The sequence below is a fragment of the Gallinula chloropus genome (genome assembly GCF_964237585.1).
Source record: "Gallinula chloropus genome assembly, chromosome: 1".
Lineage (NCBI taxonomy): Eukaryota > Metazoa > Chordata > Aves > Gruiformes > Rallidae > Gallinula > Gallinula chloropus.
Window position 1 is genome coordinate 29973967 of NC_140085.1, and position 24171 is coordinate 29998137.

Consider the following 24171-nt stretch of genomic DNA (forward strand, 5'->3'; position numbering starts at 1 on the left):
GGTAGAGAACTGTAGTCTGTATCTTCCATTGTAGACTTCAAGGTCTCTTCCCCAAAGATCAAGAGGCAGATTTTTTTGAATCAACATTGGAGACATCTTGAATTTTAAGTCTTTATGGGAAGTTAGGAAAAGCACTCAAAACCAGAATTTGAAAGTCACCAGCCATCTTTTAAAGACTTCATCATTTCAATGCTGCTTTACCTGTAATTTATCCACACAACTGTTTTCCTTCTAAAAAAACAGGCCTTTCCACGTGAGTATAAGAAATATCCATGAGACTGCTGCTAGGGGAAGGGCCAACAGGATCAGACCTTAGTATTTCACATCTAATCCTATCAATATTGTGTTTATTAGGTCCCATATGCTCTGCTAATTCCAGCTTTATTTATAATACGTGGCTTATTTCTTAGGATTAGGTTTAGAACAGCAATTGGCTGCCCAACAAACAGTACACTGAAGCAGCCCTGCCTTACAGCTAGAAGTGACTTTTTCTGCTTGGATTGTGAAAAATACCCAGCTCGATATCTAAGCAGTTGGAACAGGCCACGATGAAAGCTGTGCCTCCTGATGGGCCTCCCGTATACACAAACCCATTTCCCAACCCACTGGCGCTAACCGCTCCGCAGCCGCAGAGGAATCTGAGCTGGTGAAGATTGTCCAAAAGTGTTATCCAAACCGTCTGCTGTACCTGCCAAAATATCTCTGCCTCCACCTCTGCAGGGCTGTTCAGTTGGGGTTTGCTGGGCTGTGCAGTCCCCTCTTTGCCATTCGCTGTCACTCCCTGCTGCAGCTGGGACACGTGGCAGCATCACACCACGGTGGGTGCACAGCCTGCGAGCTCAGGTGCGAGCTGGGTGAGCAGGGATGTGAGTGTGCAAGGCTGGGAACAGTGCTGGATAGCAGTTTGGGCAAGGGTAACAGTGGCTGGGCTGTGGGGTCAAGGGCTCCTGTGCACCCCCTTCCCCCAGAACCCATGTTACCTTCTTCTGGAGGCTGTTGCTGTGCCCAGGTTGGCAGCATCCTGGCTTCAGTGCCCAGGGCACGACACCCCCAGCGACCCCTCCAGGCTGCAAATGACATCCTCACCCACACAACCCTCCCAGTTACTTTTCTGAATCCCTTGGAAAAACCTATCCTAAAAGTAAGCTGTTTGGCTCATGGATGCAGCAAGCAAGAGCAAGAACACAGCTATTAAACAAACACAGATGAGGCATGAGAGCGTATGAAGTATCAGTTCATTTTCACATCATCCGATTAGTTCAATTTGTCCTCTGCCATTTGCATCACATGCCCAGGCAGCTGTTTAAACACTGGAGTTTTTCCTTTATCTTTGTTGCTTCCAGGATAATTTTTTCCTTCCGTTGGCTGGTTGGACTCACTGTCTTTCCTCCAAGGTCAGAATGAGTGTGAGCCGCTTGCGGTCCTGTGACCGACTTTCTGCCTTGCCTGGAAGGTCCTGCAGCCAGCTCAAGAAGCCTGCCACACTGGCCTCAGACATGATTTTTTTCCCTAAAACAGCCATCATCCTAATAAACAAGGATGCAGAAAATGCTAGAATCAAAATTAAGTCAGCCATGAAGCCACTGTTTCAAATAAGACCAAATAAAATTAGTTAATTGGGATGGAAAGCGACATCAGTTTGCTAGCCTGAACATTAACAAGAAATAATTTGAGCTGATCAGAAGATTCCTTGCTCTCTGTACTTTGGGAATTCACAGAACCCTTCTGCTTTACCACCAAAATCTGCACAAGAGTGGTCCCGGTCCAGTAGTTCTGTCTCTGTGCATGTTTTCATCCTCCTCTCCCCTTCCCTAGTTTCTGCTCCACACAGTCTTTCTGTCTTCTGAGAGTCCATCTTTTTCACTACTGCCTCCTTTTTCATTCTTTCTCTCCTGAAATCTTTTTAATCCCAAGCCCCACATCCCAGAGACTACAGATCATATGTGGAACACCAATAATTATACTAATAACAATAACTATGGTGGTAATAACAGTAATTCTCTTCTGCAGTGGAGAATAATGAGGGGCAAATGCTCAGGACAGTTGGCCGGCAAGGACCTTCATGAAAGAAGACCTGTCAGTGCTGTGGCTGGTGGGCAGCATGGCCCTGAGCCACGACCAGGGCACGGGGAGCTCTGCGCATGTTTCCAGGGATGCTTGAGTACCAGGCTGCTTCATAAGCTCACGGGTAAAGCCCCCTGAGTCGCCACACCTGACGTTTACAGGGCAATGCTGCCTATGTGGCTGCTTCCCTCCCAGCTTGCTGCCTGCCCAGCTGCTGCCTGCCCAGCTGCTGCCCACCTCGGCTTGCAGGCGCCCAGCGCCGGCTACAGCCACGCGACGAAGCAGCTGTAGGGCTGCAGTGCAGCTGCCAAGTGTGGCTTTCTAGCAGGCGGCTCCTTGCATGCACAGAGCGCTGATTGCCTAAAGCAGCCTCACTGGGTGTGCAGGAGACAGTAGCCGAGCACCCTCTGCTACTTACTTAGGGCGTCCAAATCTCTTTAAGTCAGATGTGGACACCCAAAGGTTCATAAAGGAGTCCCTCTCTCCTGTCCTTAAAAAGCTTCATCCATCTACTTGACATTTTTCTTAATGTCCCAGCTGCAGAACAGCGAGTCAGGGCAGAATCACAGCCACAAACGGGTCAGTCTGTGGCTTTTAGGTACTGCTACACAAATCCTCCAAATCACCCAAGGCAAGGCAAAAACTATCATGTGTCCCTTTTAAAAATCTAACGCTTTTTAAGCAAGCCATGTAATTGTTTTTCAGGGGGAATATTGCACGCTGAAGTAGACCTGTCCTTATATTATTCCCTTTAACATGATGCTGACTCTTTTTAACAGTATGCATACCTACACGCAGAAAGTTTAGTTTGACAGAAAGCAGGAGTGATAAATGAGGTGAATTTGCAAGTTTTTCTCCTTAATTCCCATTCCATTATCACTACTTTTTCCTTGTGCAGAGCTGCGTGCTTGGACCCTCGCCTTCATTCACAAGTGCAGTTTGAAAAACACCTGATTTCTGCCTATAATCAGTGAGGAGCTTGCTGTGGCCTTGTTAAAAGGGAACTGCTTGAATTGGGGGGGACATGGAAGGATGGAGATTTTCATGTTGGACTTATCTATGGACTCTGAGGATGTTAAAACATGATTAAGGCATTCTAACATCATCTGGTTCAGCTGGTGACAAGGGAATTTGGAAAAGATTAAGATTGCACTGAGGGGTTTTATTATTTTACGCAAAGGATGGACAAATTCAATTAAAATACGTGTTGGTAGTTTTAAAAAAACCCCACAACACCAGAAATCAGCCTAATCTTAAAATCTTATAAATTATACATGTTATATGGTAATGAGGCCTAGTGAATATGTTAACTTTTCATCCTTGTTCAGCTAAAATGTTGATGCACAAATGGTGCACAGAAAATCACATATTTGCAGTGGGATGTAGCTGCGATCTAATTTAGCAGCATTTCTTTTCAATTATCTCTTTGCTTTCCTCTTCACGAGCTGCAATGAACCTTTTCCCTTACACGTGGCTCTCCAAGGCAGGAGCAAGAGGCAGCGCTGGGAGCCACTTAATGGCACCTTGTTTCTCTGCCAGCACCCACTGTGAGGGACCACAGGCTCACTGCCCACTCCCATTCAGCTTCTATAGCTTTTTGGTATGGCTGCCAGGCCCTTGCAGGACTTTGGGGCTCCCACCCCATGGGCAGGTTGCAACATCCAGAAGCTTTGGCTACTCTGGTTTCTCAAGTTGATGAATGGTTGGAAAATTCAGTCCTGAAGATGTTTGCGCCTGTGTATATGGAAACACAGGAGCTGACGAACTGGTGCCAAAAATAGCAACAGGTTGTGATGTGGGGCGGGTGGCATCTCCCTCTGCTGCTGGGAAGTACTAAAAGAGGCTGAAAAGCAAGGATGGCGAGTACCCAACTTGCCCCCCTAATATTCTCCTCAGCTTTTAAAACACTGTTTCTTACCCTTTTCCTTGTTGTTGTCCCCTTTGGATGGTGGGTGGTGCTACTGGAGGAGTGGTCCCATAAGGGGTGGCTGTCAGTACACCACTTCCCAGGGCCTAGCTGCTCAGGGCTGTGGCACACCCTCATTCACACCGAGGGGGCGTGAAAGCAGTGACTCCCCTATCTTTTCACCTTGCCTGAAATTTAGGCAAAGCTAACAGCTCAAAGACCTCTGCCCATCCTCAAATTCAATTTAAACCAGTGGGAAGGTTAAAAAATTATTGTGGGACTGAAGTGCACTGGCGAACCCCCACACAGCCAGGTCCTCAGAGAAGCCTGATTCCTTCAGGGAAAGGGGCCTAAAACCATAATTCACCAGACAATGTTGGCAGGAGAGGTTGTGCCTCTGGGGTCTGGCCAGGCTGGATGCTGGCTGGAAGCCCTGAGGCTTTGTTACCAGAGAGCTGACCCCTCTACACCTCCCCCTCAGTATACACACCCTGCACAGGGCCCGGCGTGGGGTGAGAGCCACACCGGCCACCGCAACACGGCTGTCACACAGCTGTCAGGGCTCACAGGCAGAGCTGGAGGCTCACCTCCAACGGCTTGGGGCTGGAGACATTGCAGAGCTTCACAAACGGCAGCTTTCTGATGCGTGGAAAGAAGCAAAGGAAAAAGCAATTATAATTTCATCTCATGTTGAACACCTCCCCCCCCCCCACCCCAAAAAAAAAGTGTTATGGTTTTCTTTGGGATTGTTCTTGTGTTGGAACAAAGGCATTTCACCTATCCAAAATGCAGGGGTTTATTACTTAAGGTACATGGAAGGCAAAAGCCTTAGGAGGACAAAATGGATGCAGCCCCTCCAGACCAGTCATTGAAAAAGAAGTTGTCTCACTGAAGGACCAACCATTTCCCTGGGTGCAACTAGCCCTCAGGACAGAAGTACCCACAAACCTTGTGTCCTTTCTGCCTCTCCTTCCACTGTGGCTGTTTTGCCCTTGCCCCAGCCTGTGGGCAGCAGCGTGGGGCTGCAGGCAGTGTTGCACTCAGCAGTGCTGCTCCAGATGGAGCTCCCACCCAGGTGAGATGCCCACCACTCCACAGAAAGCGTGTGTTCATCTGCTGCTCACATCACTCTAGTAAACCCCACAGGTAACATCCCCAGGTTGCTGCTGTGTTTTGTGTGTCTGCTTTGCTCAAGCCATACAAATACGTGCTACACTGTGAAAGCACAAGCTGATCCTCTCTTCTTCCCCCTCTCTTTTTCCTTTGATTTAAAGCGGTTTGGTTTTTGGAGCAGCCATATTGTTGGGAAAGGTTCCCCTCTCTGGCAGGTGGCATCTCTCTGGTGCAAATGAGATGCAGGTATAAATAGCACCAGCCTCTGTCAGCTGCCACCCTGGGGCATACCCCAGGGCTAATCCACTTCAAGGCTGTCAAAATCCAACCGGCCAGCCCATGGTCTTTCTCTACAGACCGTTTTATTATCATTTTCACAGCTTCCTGCCTCTGCTCCCATCTGGGGTCTGCTCCAACTCTCCCTGTGAACCCTCAGTGCCTTGGAAGGACTGGGCAGTGCTGGCTGTGGGAGCAGGGAGGCATGAGCAGGCTTCTTACCAGGTACCTAACCCATGGAAACCATTTTCAGTCTCAGCTGACCATGATGGGACTGAACTGATGATTATTGTGCTTGTTGAAGGACTGATGAGCAGAGCCATACGCAGGCAGGCAGCCTGAATATTTACGCTGCATGACCCCATTGCATTATGAGCACAACTAGCTCCCTTGGCCTGATGGGCTAGATCTCTTTGCATTAAGCATTAATGAAAATATGTTGTATTACTATTGGAAAAGAAGGATTATGGACTCGCCAGGACTTAATATCAGAATGCTAAGGTTTAACATTGTTTTGCTTCCTCGACTAATATTCTATGAGGGAAGTAAGCTATGACCTTGATACATAATGTCGCTGCTACCTGAGAATCACAAAATCCCAAGGACAGTCACGTTGCAGGCATAAATATGTATATTGCATCAGCAGCAAGTGCAGATACCTTGATAAGGACTTACATGCTACGGACTTCAAGGTGGACCCCTCTGATCAAAATTTAGACATGGCAGGAAGAGTCTGAGCCAGTTGCTCCCTTCAAAGTCAACAGAGAGAAGTGGGTGCTTCTAGGGCACAATTAACCTGATCTGTATTAGACCTGCCCCACAGGTGTCTGTGTGTCTGTCTGCTTTGGATAAGTAGCCCAGGTACAGAGCTCATTCTAAATGTCTGACTTGAGTTACATGAATCCCTTGCCACATGAAAAAATAATTTGAGACCTTATAGCATAAACCCAGGAGAGGAATGGAGGGGAAGAAGCAGGGTGAGATTTGTTAACACTCCTTAAGCTCTCTTGCTATTAGTTTGCCAAGCTCAGCTTTGGGCAGGCACAAAAACCCTGGAGTGCCCTAGGAAGGGCATGTTGTCTGATGACATGAGAAGAAAAAGAACAGGACATGTCACAAAGTCCCTTCCCTGCTTTTTGTCAACCCAAAATTCACTCAGCCCAGGTAGTTCTTGTGAGATTTTAAGCACAGGCAGGAAAGTTAGGTCATGAACTTGGAGAGGTGTCTGCAGACAAACTCACAGCTTACTTCAGCGGCTGCTGTTCAAGGACTTTCTGCAGCTGGCTCCAGCACAACCAGCATCCTTGGCTTTCTATGGCTCAAGCATGTCTTGAGCAATGATTATTTCTCCCCTTAGACCTAGAAGCCTTTTTCTTAAAATAGATTTTTAAAAATAAATCCTTCTCTCAGTGTAACTGCTCCAGCCCAGCAGCTGTGGGCAGGTCTTGACCCCCAGTCTCACTGTCTGAGGACAGATTCCCCCCTGCAGAATACCTGTAATTCAAGCATTTGATTTTTCCCAGCAGGGCATCATTTCTGCAAATGAAGCCTATTTGTGTAATGAAACATCAAGTAGTTCACACAGGGATGCAGAGCAGTTATATAGGGAAAGAGGTCTCAAACAAAATGCCTTGCCAAGAAAGATTTAATTGCAGTTATTGTACAATACACTCCTCCCCCCCCCCCCCCCAAAAAAAAAGGGGGGGAACGACATCCCACCCCAAACCAACCTGCAGGAACAGGCTGTTTTCATTTCCCAGCAATTACACAACAGCAAGCCTACCTCAGTGCTCAATAAGCTCCCGTTGGCACTAATTGGCACCCTTGCTGGTGGGTCTGTGTGGAGGAGATGATGTCTGAAGGGCTTGCAGGGGCAGACCCGCTCTTGCCCCTCCACACGGGCAGGTGAGATGCAGGCAGGCTCACGCCCCGTGCTCAGCGGCAGGGGGTGGCACAGTTCGGGACCTCTGCAAAAGAATTTCCTCAGATAGGAAGAAAACAAGTGTGTGCAGAGCCATGCTGATATCAGATGGGGGACGTGCGCCAGGAATTTGAGTGCAGTTAGCAACTTTGTTGTGTGCAGGGACACCCACTCCTTGGGTATAGTGAGCATGTGGGTACCTGTATAGCTTGGAGCGTATGCTTCAGTGCTTTCTTCCGTGGAACCCTCGAGGAGCCTGTGAGTTCCTCCCTAAATTATTTACTAATAGCAGCCAGGGTTATCACAGGCTTTTCCCATCCTAACCTTTCCACTGGTATTTTCCACATTTCTTAACCTCTCTCTCACTGTTTGCCACTGCATTCCTTTCTCTTGTCCCTGATGGAGTCTATAGAGTTTGTCACGTGGAGGTAAAGTTTATTACCGACTCCTGAGTTCGAACTAGGGCCACCCAAGTTCTTCACTTGGTCTGAGACTAAACCAGTTCCTTCTCTGCCATTTCTGTACCAAATGGCAGCTGGTCCCAGAGCGATGCCCGATATGGACGCTTCCTGAAGCAGCCAGGGAATTGCAGGGGAAAAAGAAGATATTTAAGAGATTTCACATTTTATTTATTATTCTTATTTTCCAAACAACACTTGACTGATATAGCTTAGGCAGGGTTCCCCTATCACTTGTGTCACACAGAGACTGTGGGATCAGCCACAGGCTCTATGGCTGCAAGACTATGGATTGAGTTCGTATCTTAGACATTTAGATCTTCCCATTCCCTTCAGTGGCACGTGCTTGACCCTTCTTGGGCAACTTGTCTATCCAAGGTACTTCCAGGGTGGTTTAAGACACTTCCAGGAGTTCATGACATACTGAGAGTAGACTGGTTGCATTTTCATTTGGGTTAGCCATACTAGCTGTGAGTATGGCACCAGCATGTAACCCTCCAAACCCAAACCCTAAAGGAGGATTATCTGAAACTCACCAAGGATTAAGGCATTTCTTTTCTGTTGCCTTCTGTGGGTTTTAGAGCCTGCCCAGCTACACGATTAACCACACAGGCTGAGCAGGATTTCAGCCCCCCACCAATTCAGCCCCCTCATTCAGCGTGGCACAAAGGAAGGGGACAGGCAGTGGCAGAGCTGCGCGGTCTTCCCTCTTTCTCTGGATTTGCAGAGACTCAAGTCACCCTTTGGATTATATCTCCCCTTTCTGACAAGGATTTTAAAACTGGTGAATAAGTCTGTGGGTGTCAGAGAGGGTAGCAAGGCAGGGCATGTATAAAGGAGTCATTACTAAAGCTGGCTGTGAACTTTCAGTCCCAGTTGCCTTCCAACAGCAACTTGGGATTTTGGAAGAAACAGTGTTACGCACACAGAAGCACTCTATCAAAAATGTCTAGCTGTTGCCAGATATTTTCCAGCCAAATCTAGGCTTAGTTTTTGACAAGGAGAGAAAAAAAAAAAAGTTCCCATGGCTAAAAATTTCCTCAGCAGTAGCTGTGTGTAATTGCTGGAAATGCAGACTCATACGTGAGGGATATAGTGCTGCAGTACTGTAAGGAACTTTGTGAATGTGTCAGCAATAAAAATGCATGAATTGTAACACAAAATTCTTGCAGCAAGGCAGAGGGAGAAGAGCAAAACCTGATTGCCCCCCCAGTAATTAAGCATTTTATTTTTCTATGGAAATAAGCATTTCCATTCCTAATAACTATGCAAGAAGAAGGGCTGGTGACAGAAAGTTTGTTTCTACCCTAAGAGGCTTCTTGGGACTGTGCAGTTGGTAGAATAGGGAAATCACTTTTCATTAATTAATACCTGTCTGTATGTCTAATATTTTAGGGAAGAGCCCATAGAAAGACAGCCTGGGTATCATATTGGTGAAAGCCTGGTTAAGAGGCAGCCAATGGGATCTGGTGTCTTCTCTCTGCAGCTTAGTGTCAGTGACTCCTAGCTAGTCTCAGCTCTGTCAGGGAAACGGTGTGTAGTCCTGGTGAGATGCTTGGTTCCCAGGACGGCCAGCGGGCAGCTTCCCCCTGCTCAGCCACTGCTTTGCAGGAGCTGGAGCATTCTGGTTGTTTTCTTTGGCCTCAGAGAAAATAAAGGAGCAGGCATGGGCCAGACCTCATCCCTCCTATTTGCAGAGGAGGCTCAGGTCACCAGCAGTAGTGATGATGGCATTTCAAGACATGCCCCTCTTCCTTCCATCTGTGCTTTCTCTTGATGAGGTCTGCACTTGCCCCTGCAGCGGGATAGGATGGAGCAAGGCTGGAAGTCCCTGCCTGAACCTGGCTGGCACAGTCCAGTGTGGGGTCTTGCTCCTGGATCTCCTCAGCTCTGCCTCTCCATCCAGCTTCTCTGCTCCTGGCTGCCCTGCTCTGCAGTGGGAAGGTCTCTACCATGTCCCACCCTGAGTCTCAGAAACTGCTGGGAGTCCTCTGGCAGATATTTCTGCCCCCACATCAGGCACTGGTTCTCAAGTAGGTGGACCTCCAGTAATGTTGTGGCCAAAGCCAGATATTAAGGTACTTGTGCTTTGATTCAGTCATGGTGTGTGGGAAAGATATTAAATAAGCAATAATTGCTTCATATGTTTAATAGCCATGCTGGAAATTCATATTTTGACTTTAAAATTGATAATAAACACATGCAATAAATAAAGGTAATCATGCATTACATGTCCATGGCAGTGATGATACCAAGGCTATTAAAACAGTATCAATCAGGCCCTGAAAATGGTTTATATTTAGCACATCTCATTTTAGATTAAGCAGAGTCTACTCTCAATTATGCAGTAATTACCTAGAGGCATGAAGGCATGTACACAGAGCTACAACAAAGCGACTGTGTGAACACTGGCTTGCTTCGCTGTTGATAAACTTCATTTTGTCAGGATTAATTGGCAAGAAGGCTGGTGATGAACACATGACAAGCGCAACACTCAATAATGCTTTAATAAAGTGAGAGAAGCAAATGTTTTCCGTCAAACCTCTTCAGCACAGGAAATGTGATTAATTAAGCACATTCATCTAATTACTGTATGAATTCTCAGGAGGTAAACGTATACTCCGAGGCAGATATGCTGGATATGATTCCAGAGGGTAGATTCAGTTTCTTTTTATGCGGGTTTCTTATGTAAACATTAAATAAAGTATTTTTTTAAGAAGAGATCATAAAGCTGGTCCTAATCACCAGTCCTCATCAGAGCTAACAACAGCTCTTCCTTCAGAGTAACTCTCTGGCTTTTCTGTTCTCTCCAGTGATCCATAATATTGCTTTCTTTAATCCACCATCGGGACCTGCACCAGTGGCTTTCCACGGATGGGTAAGGGAAGCCCACGGGCAGGGGAACCACGATGGCAGCAGTGGGTCCTGGTGGCACTCTTCCCTGGCCACTGCCACCAGCCCAGCCCTGTTCCAGGTCTGCCTCCCAGCACTTCCAGCCAGCACCCAGCAAAATTTGTTTCCACAGCGGAAATCCTTATTTTGCCTGGGAGGGGAGAAACGGCAACTGCCTGAATGAATGGTTCAGCCAAGTGACCCGAGGGGCACTAACCCCTGCTGAGTCCTCCCCTTGTCCCAGCACAGCCGAGGTCATGTGCCCAGAGCTGAATTCCCTCCCCAGCCACAAGCTGCTCCCACCCACGAGGTTGCATGGAAGGAGGCTGAAGGGGCTGGGATGCATGCAACAGCAGCAGTGCAGAAAAACCAAATGTTTTGAGGGAGTGAGGCTGGGAAGAAGGAGGTCAAAGCTCGCACAGAGGCCAAAAGCCATCTCAAATCCCCACCACTGCCACTATCAGTACTGCTTCCGCTCCATCCCCCTCTCCCTTCCCCGTGGGAAAACCCACGCCTGGTGCCTGGTGCCTTAAAAAGATCATTGCTAGGCTATAAATATCCAGTCATCAATTAACTGCATAAATACCCACAGTCCAGAGAGCGCTCCTTCCATGCTGCTAATATAACTAACATCAGGGTTGCTCACCATCACAGGTCCTGCCATATTTGTCTCATTAAATCCAACAGCGCCTTGGTCTTTACTGCTGTATTTGTTCTAGGGGTTTACAGCAGCATAGTCCATAGTGCATTTAAAGTCAACAGAAAGACTCTGCCTGACTTCTGTGGTCTTGGATCCCTTCCAAGGGAAATATTTTCCTACTTAAGTAACTCTAAAACAAGGCGATCACACCAACAACAGAAAAAAAAAAAACCACCCAACCATGGAATGTTTCTTTTAAAAATATGTTGTTGACAACAGAGAGCAAAGAAATCCTAGCACTGGGGACATATTTTTAATGTTGCTTCAAACAAATGCTTCAGTATAATTAAATACTTGCAAAATAAACCTGTTTGCATTTATGGCCTTCCCAGCTATAGCTGGGCAGGGAGTGGGGGAAGCACTGAGAAACTATGGTCCAAAGGAAACAACTAAGGAAAGCAAAAGCTTTCTCAGGCAGCCTGACAGCTTGCTAACTCCCCTGAGAGAGGCAAGGAGAGTGGAGGGTGGCGGAAGCCCCATGGTGTGATGCAGCCAGTGCTTCCCCTTACAGTCCCCTATCACTGTATGAAGCATCTGCACCCTTGGTGGAACCCAACTTGTTGCAATACCAGCTCCCATCAAAGAGCTGGAGACCTTCCAGAGCATTTCAGTGAGGACACAGCACACAGGTGAATACAGCTGAGGAGGCATCCCTATGGGGAGTAGGCAGGGCTCTGCTTGGCCTTTGTTTGCTGACAGCAGCTCTGGGAAGCTCCCACGCACTTGAAATAGCTCATTGTGGCGTTGCAAACACACCACAGGTATATACAGCAGCAGCAGGTGAATATACCTGTGGGTAGGTAGGTGGATATCTGAGAAGGCTCCTGTAATCACTCCTGCAATGTAATCAGTGCTCTGCCCTCTACTTAAAGTGTGTAATGCTCCTCCTTGTGTAATGCTGGTGGGATAATTAGTGCCACTTCAGCAGGGTGAGCCCAGACACACAGTGTTGGAGCAGCCAGGTGACTCATTTGGGACGTCTGCTGGTTCCTGCTGGTGATAACTGGCCAGTGTGGTGGAGGAAGCCCTTGCCATGCTCACTGGAAGGGCAGGCTTAACCCCTGCTGAAGCACTTGGAGATGGAACAAGCTTCAAGTAACATCAGTGAAACCCAAGACTACATAAGTATCACAAGATGTTTAACTACTGGGATTGTTATTTGGGAAGACCATATGAGAGGTGCTACATGGGTACTGGAGAGCCTGCTATCATCTCTTGATTCTCACAAAGAGGAGTGGACTAGGATCAACTTGTCCACCCCATTTTGTAAATCAAACCTGTGTGTAGGTATTTCTCCTGGTGCCCACCATGTGTGTATGTGTGTTTTGGCTGTGACTTAGCACACTAGATTTCTGTGTGTCCTGCTGGGATATTCAAACATATTTGTTCTAAAAATAAGACAGAATTGCACTTTGTTCAGTGTGCTATTTGCTGATTATGGTTTCTACTCTCTGTCCAGAGGAGGTGACGTTTCATGCATGACCAGGACCTGTAAAGTGCTCTTGGAAGCCTGTGCAATATCTGCACAGGTCTGAGTCAATTGTATGTGCTACCTGGGAGACAACCATGAGGGAAACAGCAATTAAACTCCCTCCAAAGTGTAGTGAATGGACAAGAACAAGCACTGGAGAACTAAAAAGCACTAGAAATAGCAGTTCCACTTCCCAACGCTGCCAGTCCCACTGCACAGGCATGAAGGGATTCCCTGAGGAGAGGGAATATTTCTAAGGTAGGAAGTGACCTGCAAATTCAGTCATCGGAGACCAAGAGGCATCCTGCAGCTGAGACCCAGAGAAAAAGTCTTTGGGGATGAAAGGAAAGCTACCAGTGAGGCATCTGAGGATCTGTATGAAAAGTAAACATGTGAAGAAACCTTTCTAGGGTCCTGTGCCACTCTCCTTGTTTCTCCTTCATCTGCACATTTGAGAAGCAGCACAGTGCTGGGAAGGCTGCGGGACCAGGGCTGGCAGGATGTGGGCCAGACATGGTTGCAGGAGGCTCCTGCCCTGAGTTCAGGTATCATCAGGAAAAGCCCTGGAGAGGAGGAACTTCACATTTAAAGCCCACATTCACCTTTCTCCAGTTTGCCTCAGGTTTTCTGTCTTCCTGCAACCACTGGGAATTGTCGGTTCTTTATGTTGGAGAAACCCTCTCACTGGCCTTTGCGAAAACATCCACTGTCATTTGTCTGTACCCAGCTGTCGTGGCTTCTGAAATATGCACCAGCACACAGGCAAAATGCCACTTTGATGAAAGAGAATAATACACAGGAGAGCTGTGAACTGAAATCGAGTGTCATTTTGGAATAACTGGAATACCTGGACAAGGAAGGATTAGTAGGTGCTGCTCGTGTCATTTCTAAGGTGACTACAGCAGCAAGCTATTTCCACTGCATTGCTAAAGCATTACTTACCAAATGCATCCTATAATTTATATAGGGTGAGAAATGGTGAGAAATGTGTGTGTTTTCAGCGCACTGGAAAGGAGACAACACATTGTCGGGCTTCTTATGCCCCTGAATTCAGGAGCACAGTGATTCATTTCCAGTCCAGCAGTTCAAAGCCGAAGGTGTGCTGAACTGGCTTCTTGACATTTGAGAACAGAAGCTGTCTTCGACCCAGCACGAGAAACGAGATTAGCCTTTCCAGATTAGAAGGAAAGTATTAGTGAAGCACCAGAGGGTTCGGTGTGGGGTCTTTTTAATAGCATCAGACTTGGATGATGATATTGAAACCACAAGCTGCCAAGTCTAGAAGGCAGGATGGCTGAAGTATTAATTTACTTCTTGCTTAAGTGGCTCTGCTGATGGTGAAATACTGTTCAGGATAGACTGCTATAAAACAAGGATTCTTGGAGCAAGGTCATAATACAGAGCAAGAGTATCTAAAAGAATAAAAGGACTTTTAATTGCCATACAAAAATTTCCAAAACCTTCAGCTAAGTGCATCTGCAAGAATACGAAACGTGAAACTGGATGACCTGGCCAAAAGGAAAAATAAAGGGGGACCCTAGTGCCTCACCAGGGATATAATACACAGGCAAAGAGTCTGTTATCATTTGCAGGCATGTTAATAATCAGAAGACAATTTTTCTCACAGTTTGGGCATTTCCTACCAATTCAATATTTTCCTCTTTACCTACTGCCAAATCTTAGGATTTCCTATGAGACCACGGAGTTATGTGTGTGCATTAGTCACTAGCTCTGGAATTGCATTGGGCTTTTCCTTTATTTTTTTCCCTTGTGATTTTTTATAAACAAAATCAGTCAGCATCACTCAGCAGTAGATAGCTAGATAGCTTCCATGGTGTAATTTTAGGATACATGCATTGCCCAAGAACAGTGGCTGTATACTTTTCATCTAGTAATTTTATTTGCTTAGCAGAGAGTATCAGGAGCTGCATGGTGGAGACTTAATCCAGCAAATGCTAATCCATCAGATCAGGGCCAGAGCGCTCTGTACCACTTTGGCCTCAGCTGTAGATACAGCTCAGTTTGAAAATCTGAGTTCCCAGCACCGTGCACTGCGTGGGGGTGTTACCATCCCAACTCCATCGTGTGAGCCTCCCCGTGGTGAGCCAGATCTCTGTGAGGTGAAGGTCCGCTGTGCTCCCTTCATCACCACACTACTTTAACATGAAATAAGAGCATAGGATTATACATGATCATTCCAGCTGTTTGAGTTGAATTAATAAACAAGTTTTGTGAAAAAATCAAATATCTAAATATCTTTTGTTTATTTGACTGTGGACATGAATAGCAATGCACAAACTTCCTGTGAAATCAGCTGTCCTCCTCACAGAGGCTGAACCAAATTGACATAACATTGTGCATTATGGGTGGCTTCTCTTCTTTGCTCCACAAAAATCATAGAGAAGAAACACTGCTGGATTTGAACTAAGCTGCAAACAAAATAAGCTCAAATGCTAACTAATCACACACTGCCTTTGTACACCTCTCTGCACGTATTGATTGGTTTCTGACCCATAGGAAGCCACAGACAGTGGCACGTACCTCTAGTGCGCTCACAGGCTGTGAAATGGATGCTCAACACTGTCTATGCTCCACATGCCTTGCGTCGTCTCTAACAATGGGCATGGGGTTCACTGTTTGAAAAACACTCCTGAAAAGCAAAATAAGAGGGAAAAAAACCACAAAAGCCCTCATCTGAATGCTGCAATGAAAAACCACTGCCCACCAGAATTTAAAATAAGTCGTAGCACGGGGGGACGTGCTGCGCGCCTGAACCCTTGCGAGCTGCCATCCGTGTGTGCCTGCACAGAGCAGGCAGTGCAGCAGGTTCAGCTAGAGCTGGCATCACCATTTCCCTAAGAAACAAGCTGACTTTCTACAGCTGCATCCCTCTGGGTTCTTCCAACATGCAGGCCAGGCTGCAAGAGGCTGTCAGTGTTACTCAGCTGGCTGGGGTGTGCAGACCCCAGGAGCTCGGGGACTGGGGGCATCAGTGCCGGGCAGGGCAGAGGCTGAGCAGACAGCTCAGCACGGTGCTTGTCCAGCTCCAGGGTGGGCAAGAGGACATGCCCTGTGTCCTCCTACATGGAGGGGAGCGTGAGCAGGTCCAAGGACATGCAGATTTTTCCTTTTTCCCCAACTAGCAGAGCACTGGCAGTTCACTCTGTTGCAGCTGCTCTGGTTTTGTCCTGGGTACATGGAGCAGCCCCAGTTCCCATCGGCTCTGGGACATCCGGCCGCTGGGCCCTGGCTTCATCATGTCTGCAACTCAGATTTAGCTGGGTTTGGTGAAATTACTCCAATTTCAAGGCAGCTTTTGCAGTCAGAGGCTCCTTTCCCAGAACACTCTCCAGCTATCAGTTTACAACAGCGTTATTTATTGTCATCACTTACTGATGTATTAGCAATACTCCTGCCCTGACAGTAGGGCTGTACCAGCCCTCTCCTCCCTCTGGGCAGCTGCCAGACACCATGATGCTTTGGCAGCTCTCCAGTTTCACTCCACTTGCCGCTGAGAGCTGCTTCAGGTATTCAAGCTAAGCCTCGCCTGCTGTGCTCACTTCTTAGGTTTTATATTTTCCCTGCTAGACCAACCACTAAAATAAACCTGACAGGACTTCTTTTTTTTTTTTTCCCTTTTCCTTGGGAAGTTATTTCAGCAGAAATTCACCTATTGCCTCACAAACACATTTATTTAACACAGCCTGGAGCCTTAATCTGTCTGTTTGCTGTTTTGGCCAGTATAGGCAGTAAAAGAAAACCCCCAAAACCAAAACACCAAACGAAAAACCCAGGTTTTAAAATTTTCTTTTATTTTTATTGAGATATCAAGGTCAATTTTCATTTATATTTTTTCTTTTACAGGTAAATTTACCTCCAAAATCCAAATAACCATGTTACCCCCATCATGACTGTAGGTGATCTGCACTGAATTTCTCTCTTCTCCCCAAACCTGGCTTTTTCCTTGCTGGTATCTCCTGGCCCCTGAACAGAAAGCAAGAGGGTAGCAATTAGGACAGGCTGCTCACCAGTACTGTGACTTTTGTGTTGTTTTTAATGACACAGACAACCTTGACATTCTATGCTCTCCTCACCAGGCCATAAACCAGCTGGGAGCCTGGAAAGCCACGAGCGATAAGCGGCTGCAACACGCGCAGCACCTGTCTGCGGGTTTTGATGGCGTCAGCTCTTGCAGTCATTGCTGTATTGCTCAAAGATGTAGGAAAAACCCAGGCAAAAAACTTTTCTGACAATGTTTTCGTGTCTGGAAGTAGCCTTTGGTCACCACCAGAATGCCCGAAAATGCCGATTCTGAAGAGATTCCTTCTGGTCAGCACAGGGGAGTAAAGCATTGCCATACGAGTCCTGGGGAAACGTAGCAGGCTGAAACGTTTCCCTGTGACGTTTTCAAACACTTTGAAATTAAGAACGCAACATAAGGAAATCAAAGCTATGATCAAAAAAAATCTGTATCTCAGATTATTTTGTTCAGTCCAGAGCCATATATACTCCCAAATTTAACATTACAAGAAACTCGAAAATTGAGTTTTTTATTACGGTTTTGATATTTTTTAAAATTTGAAAATCTTAGAAAACAGCTTTAAAGCTGATAGCCCATAATGTCTTTGCAAAAAAAAAAACCACCAACCCAAAAACCAACACACCAAAACCCCCACATTTCTCTTTTACTGCTTTTGGTTGGTCTGTTCTCCCCCTGCATGCAGAAGGTTCTTCTTTTCCCTGCTCGAACAGCACAGTTAAATTGTCATTTTTTACAAGAAAACTTAAAGGTAATTTTAGATGGAAACACAATGTAAGAGCTGGGTATTTTTCTCTTTCTATTTACTTAGATTACTGAGCTAGTGCAAAAAGGACACCTGAGGTAAAGGTACAGCATGACAACACGTTGACAACACATTTGGAGTACGGCAGTTTCAAATCATCTCTAAATTACCTCCTCCTCATGGAATTTGCCTTTGTTTTTCACTGCCTGGAGAAAAAATGAAATTCAATAACATGAATAAGTGATAAAACATGGTAAAATGAACTCTGAAAAAACGAGCTACCATAACATAATTTGCACGTTAATAAATTTGTGGCCTGTCAGACCAAGAACTTCATAGCAAAGCATCCTTCTCATCAACTACCTTATCCAGGGAGAGGCATGGCTGCCCTTAACCCCCAGGATGTCAGTGCAGGTGCCGGCATCAATCCCAGCTGCAGCACTACGTCTGGGGAATAAAATCAGTAGGCAGGAAAAACCCCGGTATGGAATCACATAGTGAGTGGTGAAATTTGATGAATGCTGCTGCCTGTGACCAGGTCAGGGACGGGATGCTATTACGTAGGAAGGGAACTGTACTGCCTGCAAAACCTGGAATGGAAGAGAATTGAAAACCTCACGGATTTCTATGTCATTTTTCATCACTCCTTCACCCCATCAGTCCTCTGAGTTGCCACTCCTGTGAGTTACCACTCTGTAAGGGAGGCAAGACAAAATGCTGCACCCCCGGGTGCACAGAAGGGCTGGCTGGCTGGGGAGCCGTGACCCAGGGTTGCCCCAACCTGCTGCTTCTTCTGCCCTTGCCTTATGGTCCTAACACAGCATGAATGAGGAAAACAAGTGCCCTCTGGTTCTTACACACTGGCAGCTCTTCCCTCTGACACCCTTGTTTGGTGCTTCTTACTCCTGGGAAGCGGGTGAGGAGGGAGATATCTGGGCAGAAGGATGGGCCCAATGAAATCCCAAATTACTGACAACAGGCAAGGCCCCGTCATGCTGGTGCATCTTCCATAGAAACAGCCTGATGTTAAGCCTCCAGTTACTGCCTCTTTCCTTGTGCCACAGCCAGGAATGGCTTCTGTCCATCACAGCCTTGCCTGTGAGCATGGGCAGGGAAAGCATGCCGGCAATCGGACCACACGGCAGCGAGCCAGGGTTTGTTTTAATGCCTTAAGAAATGTGCCATCTCCCTAGCACATCCCTCCTCATCCTCCCAGTTCACCGTTATTTTAATTATATCCTCTACATTGTCTCTGATTCACATCAGTGGGGACAGGGAACAGTTCCTGCCTGGCAGCAGTTTGGTGGGTTACGAGAAGTCCCAGGAGCCCCACCTCTGTGAGGAACACTGCTGCTGGCATCTCAGTCCCTGGGCATTTCACTGCCAAGTTAAAAAGCTCAGTCATCACATCATACATTTACAAATATTCAAAACATTTCTGTACAAGAACCCACCTCTATAACTAAAACCTAGTCGAAGAGATTTAATTCAAGCTGTAAAGGAGATTAAAGCGCTTACTTTTAGGCACAAAGCAAGCCTGGGAAAATCAGGTGGCAGACCAAAAAACCCCATTCAGACTTAGAGTGACAAAACACAGGCTCTCTAGTTTATCAACCTCTACTCAAGTGGCTGCAGACAGCAAAAAATTAGCTGCTTGCAGATGTTTCAGCAAGTATCTAAGTATCTGGATCAAGTTTTTACTGTGAAATTATAATTTGACAAAACTGCCATTGTATCTATTTCCAGATCATACACAATAAAAAATTGGGAATAAAATGTTAGAAAAAGAAGAAAAACTGTGATGGCATTTCAACCTGGCTCTGCATGGTTAGAAGGACAATTGTCAAATAAATGAGGGATTTATCAAATCCTCACTGTTGTTCTGGTCCCTCTACCAGTGCTGCACATCCACCATGACATTTGGGTCCCCAATTGATCAGTTGTGCCTTATTGGTTAAGCACGGTGTTCTAGTCACACACTACCATGTAATTTTCCCAGTAATTTCCTCTGTGTGCCTCTGTCACACTGAAGGGAGCTGAAAGGCGACATTTACTGCTGCCATGGAGCACAAATAGCATTTATGGCCGCACGGAGGTTTCAGTGAGGTGGCTGTTTAACTGTGAGAACTGAATAAGGGTTTATAGGGGCAAAGTTTTGCACTAAATCCTCTGTGGTTCTCTTGAAGTTTTATCTCACAAGGCTGTGGTTGCCCACGCTGGCTCTCTGTGGGGGCTGCTGTGGGGCTCCCTCCACTCTACTCCCCATAACTTCGAAATGCATGTACCCAACCTGCTGGTCTGGGCTTCTGGGCTTCAACTTTGGGGTGAACTGTGTTGACAGGCATCGGCCAACGCAATAGCAAAGCCAAGAGGTGGCTCCCTGTCTATCCATGTGGAATCAATGGGTAGAGGCCAATGGCATTAAGTACAACATAGCAGTGTTGGGTCCTGAACTTTGGTCATAACAACCTCAGGCAATGCTACAGGCTTGGGGCAGGATGGCTGGAAAGCTGTACAGAAGAAAAAGATCTGGGGGTGTTGGCTGACACTCACCTGAACATGAACCAACAGTGTGCCTAGGTGGTCAAGAAGGCCAATGGCATCCTAGCTTCTATCAGGAGTAGTGTAGTCAGTAGGACCAGGGAGGTGATCATCCCCCGTACTCAGCTCTGGTGAGGCCACACATCAAATACTGTGTTCAGTTTTGGGCCCCCCACTACAAGAAAGACATCAAGGCCCTAGAGCATCTCCAGAGAAGGGCAATAAAGCTGGTGGAGGGTCTGGAGCACAAGTCTTATGAGGAGCGGCTGAGGGAACTAGGACTGTTTAGCCTGGAGAAGAGGAGGCTCAGGGGAGACTTTATCACTCCCTACAACTACCTGAAAGGAGGTTGTGGTGGTCAGCCTCTTCTTGCAGATAAGTAGTCATAGGACAAGAGAGAATGGCTGCAAGTTGTACCAGGGGAGGTTCAGGTTAGAAATTAGGAGAAGTTTCTTCTCAGAAAGATTGGTTGGGCATTGGAACTAGGCTGTTGGATAGCTTTTTATGAAGGATGGTCCATGGTGGTTGATGCACTGCACATAAAAGAAATAATTACATATTAAGCTGTAAGAAAAGTGAAAAGACTTTACAGATAGACATTTAATCCCTGCAGCTGAGATAGCACAATGAAAGTCTTTGCCATTCTAGCTAGAGGTGTGCACCACTAGATTGTCTGCGTATTTTGGGGTATGTGTAATCTCTACCACCCCTCCCCATAAAGACACTAGTTTTTATGGCAACTCCTCAGTTCCACCATGGTAATCAGACTTCCACCACCAGCAGCAGTTTAGATACGAAATTGAGTCACTTCCATAATAAATAAAGAAGACACATTTGCCCCTGTGAATTCAACATGAAAACACTCTGCAGTTGCCAATGTTCAGCTAGGGTAATGCATCTGAGCACCATTTCAACAGACACTGCCAAAATAGCGAGCAGCTCTGTGGAAGCCAAGAAGAACCTAATGCTGTTTAGTGGTGTGATTTAGTAAATGCACTGAAGAGTGAGGCTTGAAAAGTTGGAGAAAAATTGAGGTCTTTTATTTATTTGAATTATTCCCATAGATTATGTCCATGCTTGTAGGACTAGTTCTTCTCTGGTCTCAGCTATCTGTCAGAGGTGGCCAAGGATGTCACCATCTGTTCCTTCTTAGAACATCCTTTCTTAGGCTTAGGGCAAAACCGCTGCCCTAGGCTCCTACTGCCAACAAGAGATCCCTGCCTGCCCCAGGTTATATCCGGGCTGTGCCTCCAGTGACACTGACTGGAAGGACTGCTGCATGGTGCCTTCAGGACCGTGCAAAACCACCCTACAGCTCTTTTAGTCAGACTGGTTGATCAAGGAAGACTGACAGGCTGGAGAGACCAACTCACCTGCCATGGGGGAAAGAGAGCAAGGGGGTGAGGCATGCAGAGGCAGAAATTGCTTGGTGCTCACCGGCTGATCTTCCCTTAGAGACTGTCAGCACTATCAATGCAAGTTGTCATTTTGAGTCCCCCAGCATTGCCCCTCCTCCTCCTAGACCAACTCTAACCATAATTCCCTTTGCAAAAAATAAACTTTAACAAGCGGTTATAAGAGCACAGCAGCCCCAGGTAAAAGATGAGCAGTTTGAGTGTTACTATTCTTGGCCAGGCAGATAATCGTCCTGCAGATAGTGAGGTAGAGTTGGGCTCATGACACTCAGCTCATCTTCCCTGCAGGGACACCTCTGCCCTCTGCTCCCAAGCAGTACAACATTACATATCTACTTCTCATTTTGGTGTCAGCCATCTCTTTCTAGCAACTTAGGGTTTTGGGGGGAAGGATGGAAAGAAACCTGCCCATTTGCCTTCAGATGTGATGGTCATTGCACATGAGCTGGAGTTGGCAGCACAAATTATGTTCCTGTATTCCTGCCAGCAAATAAACTCCCCCAAATCAGAGCTTCTGAGCAGTATTCAAATCATGGGTTTGCTTGATCTCCCTCCCTTTTTTTTACTTGAAAAAAAAAAAAAACCAAACAAACCAAGACGCCTACAACTTGAAAATTGATTTTTATTGAAGGTGAAAAACACAGATGACCATATAAGAATGAGTCAACTCATTCTTTGTAAAGTAAAACTTTCCTGTGTTTGTAGTTCCTGCTTAGACTGCAGTCACTGCCACTGACAAATGGCCCGGAGTGGCAAAGAACATGGCACAACACAGCTGGTACAGATGGCTGATGCAAGCCAGCATCCCCTTCTACAAGTCAACAGCACAAGGAGACCTCACAATTATCTTAGTTGTCCTTGTCACCAGTCATGAGGACGGGAGGTGGCGAAACCCAGCTAGAAATTAAAAGAGGCAACACATCAAATGTTTTCATTAAACCACATTCCTAACATCCCAATGGAAAAGCTGTTTGTTTTGATAAGGCCTAACTTTGTTACCATGCAGAAAATGAACAATAAAACTCTTCAGACAAGATCCAGTTCTTCATAAGATAAATTTTCCAGTCACTATCTTTAGTTGGTTCTCCTGCAATGGAAAGCAGTTATGTATATGAACAAAGCAGGTTGATAAGTTTGACTAAATCCTTTGTCCTTTATGGAAATTGGTGGGTCTAAGCAAAACTGCAGGCTGACATCAAAGGGCATTTTTTTGGCAGCCTGAAGCAGAAGGCTGTGCCACAGAGAAACCACTGTCTGTTTGGAGACTGAGGAAATATTAAGAAAAAAAATAGCTGTGTCTTTCCCTCTCTGTGCACAAATATGTCCCATTATCTGGGAACCACTGGTGAATTTATCCTTGCCAGCCTAGCTGACATCCCATTACATCAGAGGAAATCTTTTTGGGATCTGTTGGATTGGGACCCATGCAACTGTGAAATCTTACTTATGTGCCAATACACACTTACACTTGCTTATGTTTTTTAGGCAGCAAAGTACCTTGTTCAAGGCTGCACAAAGAAACTGTAGAAAAATCTCTGAGATGCAGTCTGGTACCAAACTCCATCCTCCTAATCCTTTCTGAAAGCCCCAAATATCTGTCACAAGACATTGGTTTTGGGCCCCTCACTACAGGAAGGATGTTGAGATGCTGGAGTGCGTTCAGAGGAGTGAAACGAAGCTGGTGAAGGGTCTGGAGCACAAGTCCTACGAGGAACAGCTGAGGGAGCTGGAGCTCTTTAGTCTGGAGAAAATGAGGCTGAGGCGAGATCACAGCGGTTGCAGAGATGTCGGGATTGGTCTTTTCTGTCAGGTGACAAGTGATAGGACGAGAAGGAATGGCTTGAAATTCCACCAGGGGAGATTTAGGTTAGGTATCAGGAAGAATTTCCTTACTGAAAGGGTTGTCAGGCATTGGAACAGGCTGCCCAGGAAGGTGGTGGAGTCACCATCGCTGGAGGTATTTAAAAGGCGTGTAGATGAAGTCCTTAAGGACATGATCTAGAGGTGGGCTAGGCAGGGTTAGGCTGTAGTTGGACTCGATGATCTAAAGGGTCTTTTCCAACTCAGGTGATTCTATGATTCTAAGATAAACAGTAATGTTTCCACTGCAAATTTATAAATAACATATTTTGAACTCCCCAGGTACAAGGTCTAACTCTGCAATCAGAGAAGGAGCCCATCCCCCTTCCCTGCACAGCTACTAACTGCTTGTGGGTTTGGACAGGGTACACTCTGGAATGGCCTTTCTCCATGCTAACAGGTGAATAACAACCTTTACCTACCTCACAAGCATGGCAACAGAGTCAAGATAGGATTTATTAAGCATTTTGAGGTCCTTGGAGAATAGGAATTACAGATCTGTGTGCTGATATGGTATCAGACAGAATATCTGGGGGGTTGTTTTTGTAGGATAACAAAACAAGGTAACATTAAGAACTCAGCTGAGACGCTCAAAGCACGAAATCCAGCGCATTTCTCTCCTAACAGAAGTCGCTTCATCCAAGGATTGTAAAAGGATGAATCGCTTTAACCAGTCTATGCAATAAGACAACTGTTATGGGCTATGAGCTTAACTCCGAATTTCCTGGGATTTGTGGGTTTAAGTTGGAATTGGAAATCCTTTTGGATGT

General features: G+C 46.3%; 1 long non-coding RNA gene across 1 annotated transcript; it reads right to left on the reverse strand.

Moving 5' to 3' along the window:
- Positions 1–1242: 1242 nt before the first annotated feature.
- LOC311191694 lies at positions 1243–6101 on the reverse strand. Its single transcript, XR_014617297.1, has 3 exons — positions 6035–6101; positions 4461–4609; positions 1243–1526 (listed from the first exon to the last, which is right to left on the reverse strand). It is a non-coding gene; the product is annotated as an uncharacterized lncRNA (long non-coding RNA).
- Positions 6102–24171: the final 18070 nt, after the last annotated feature.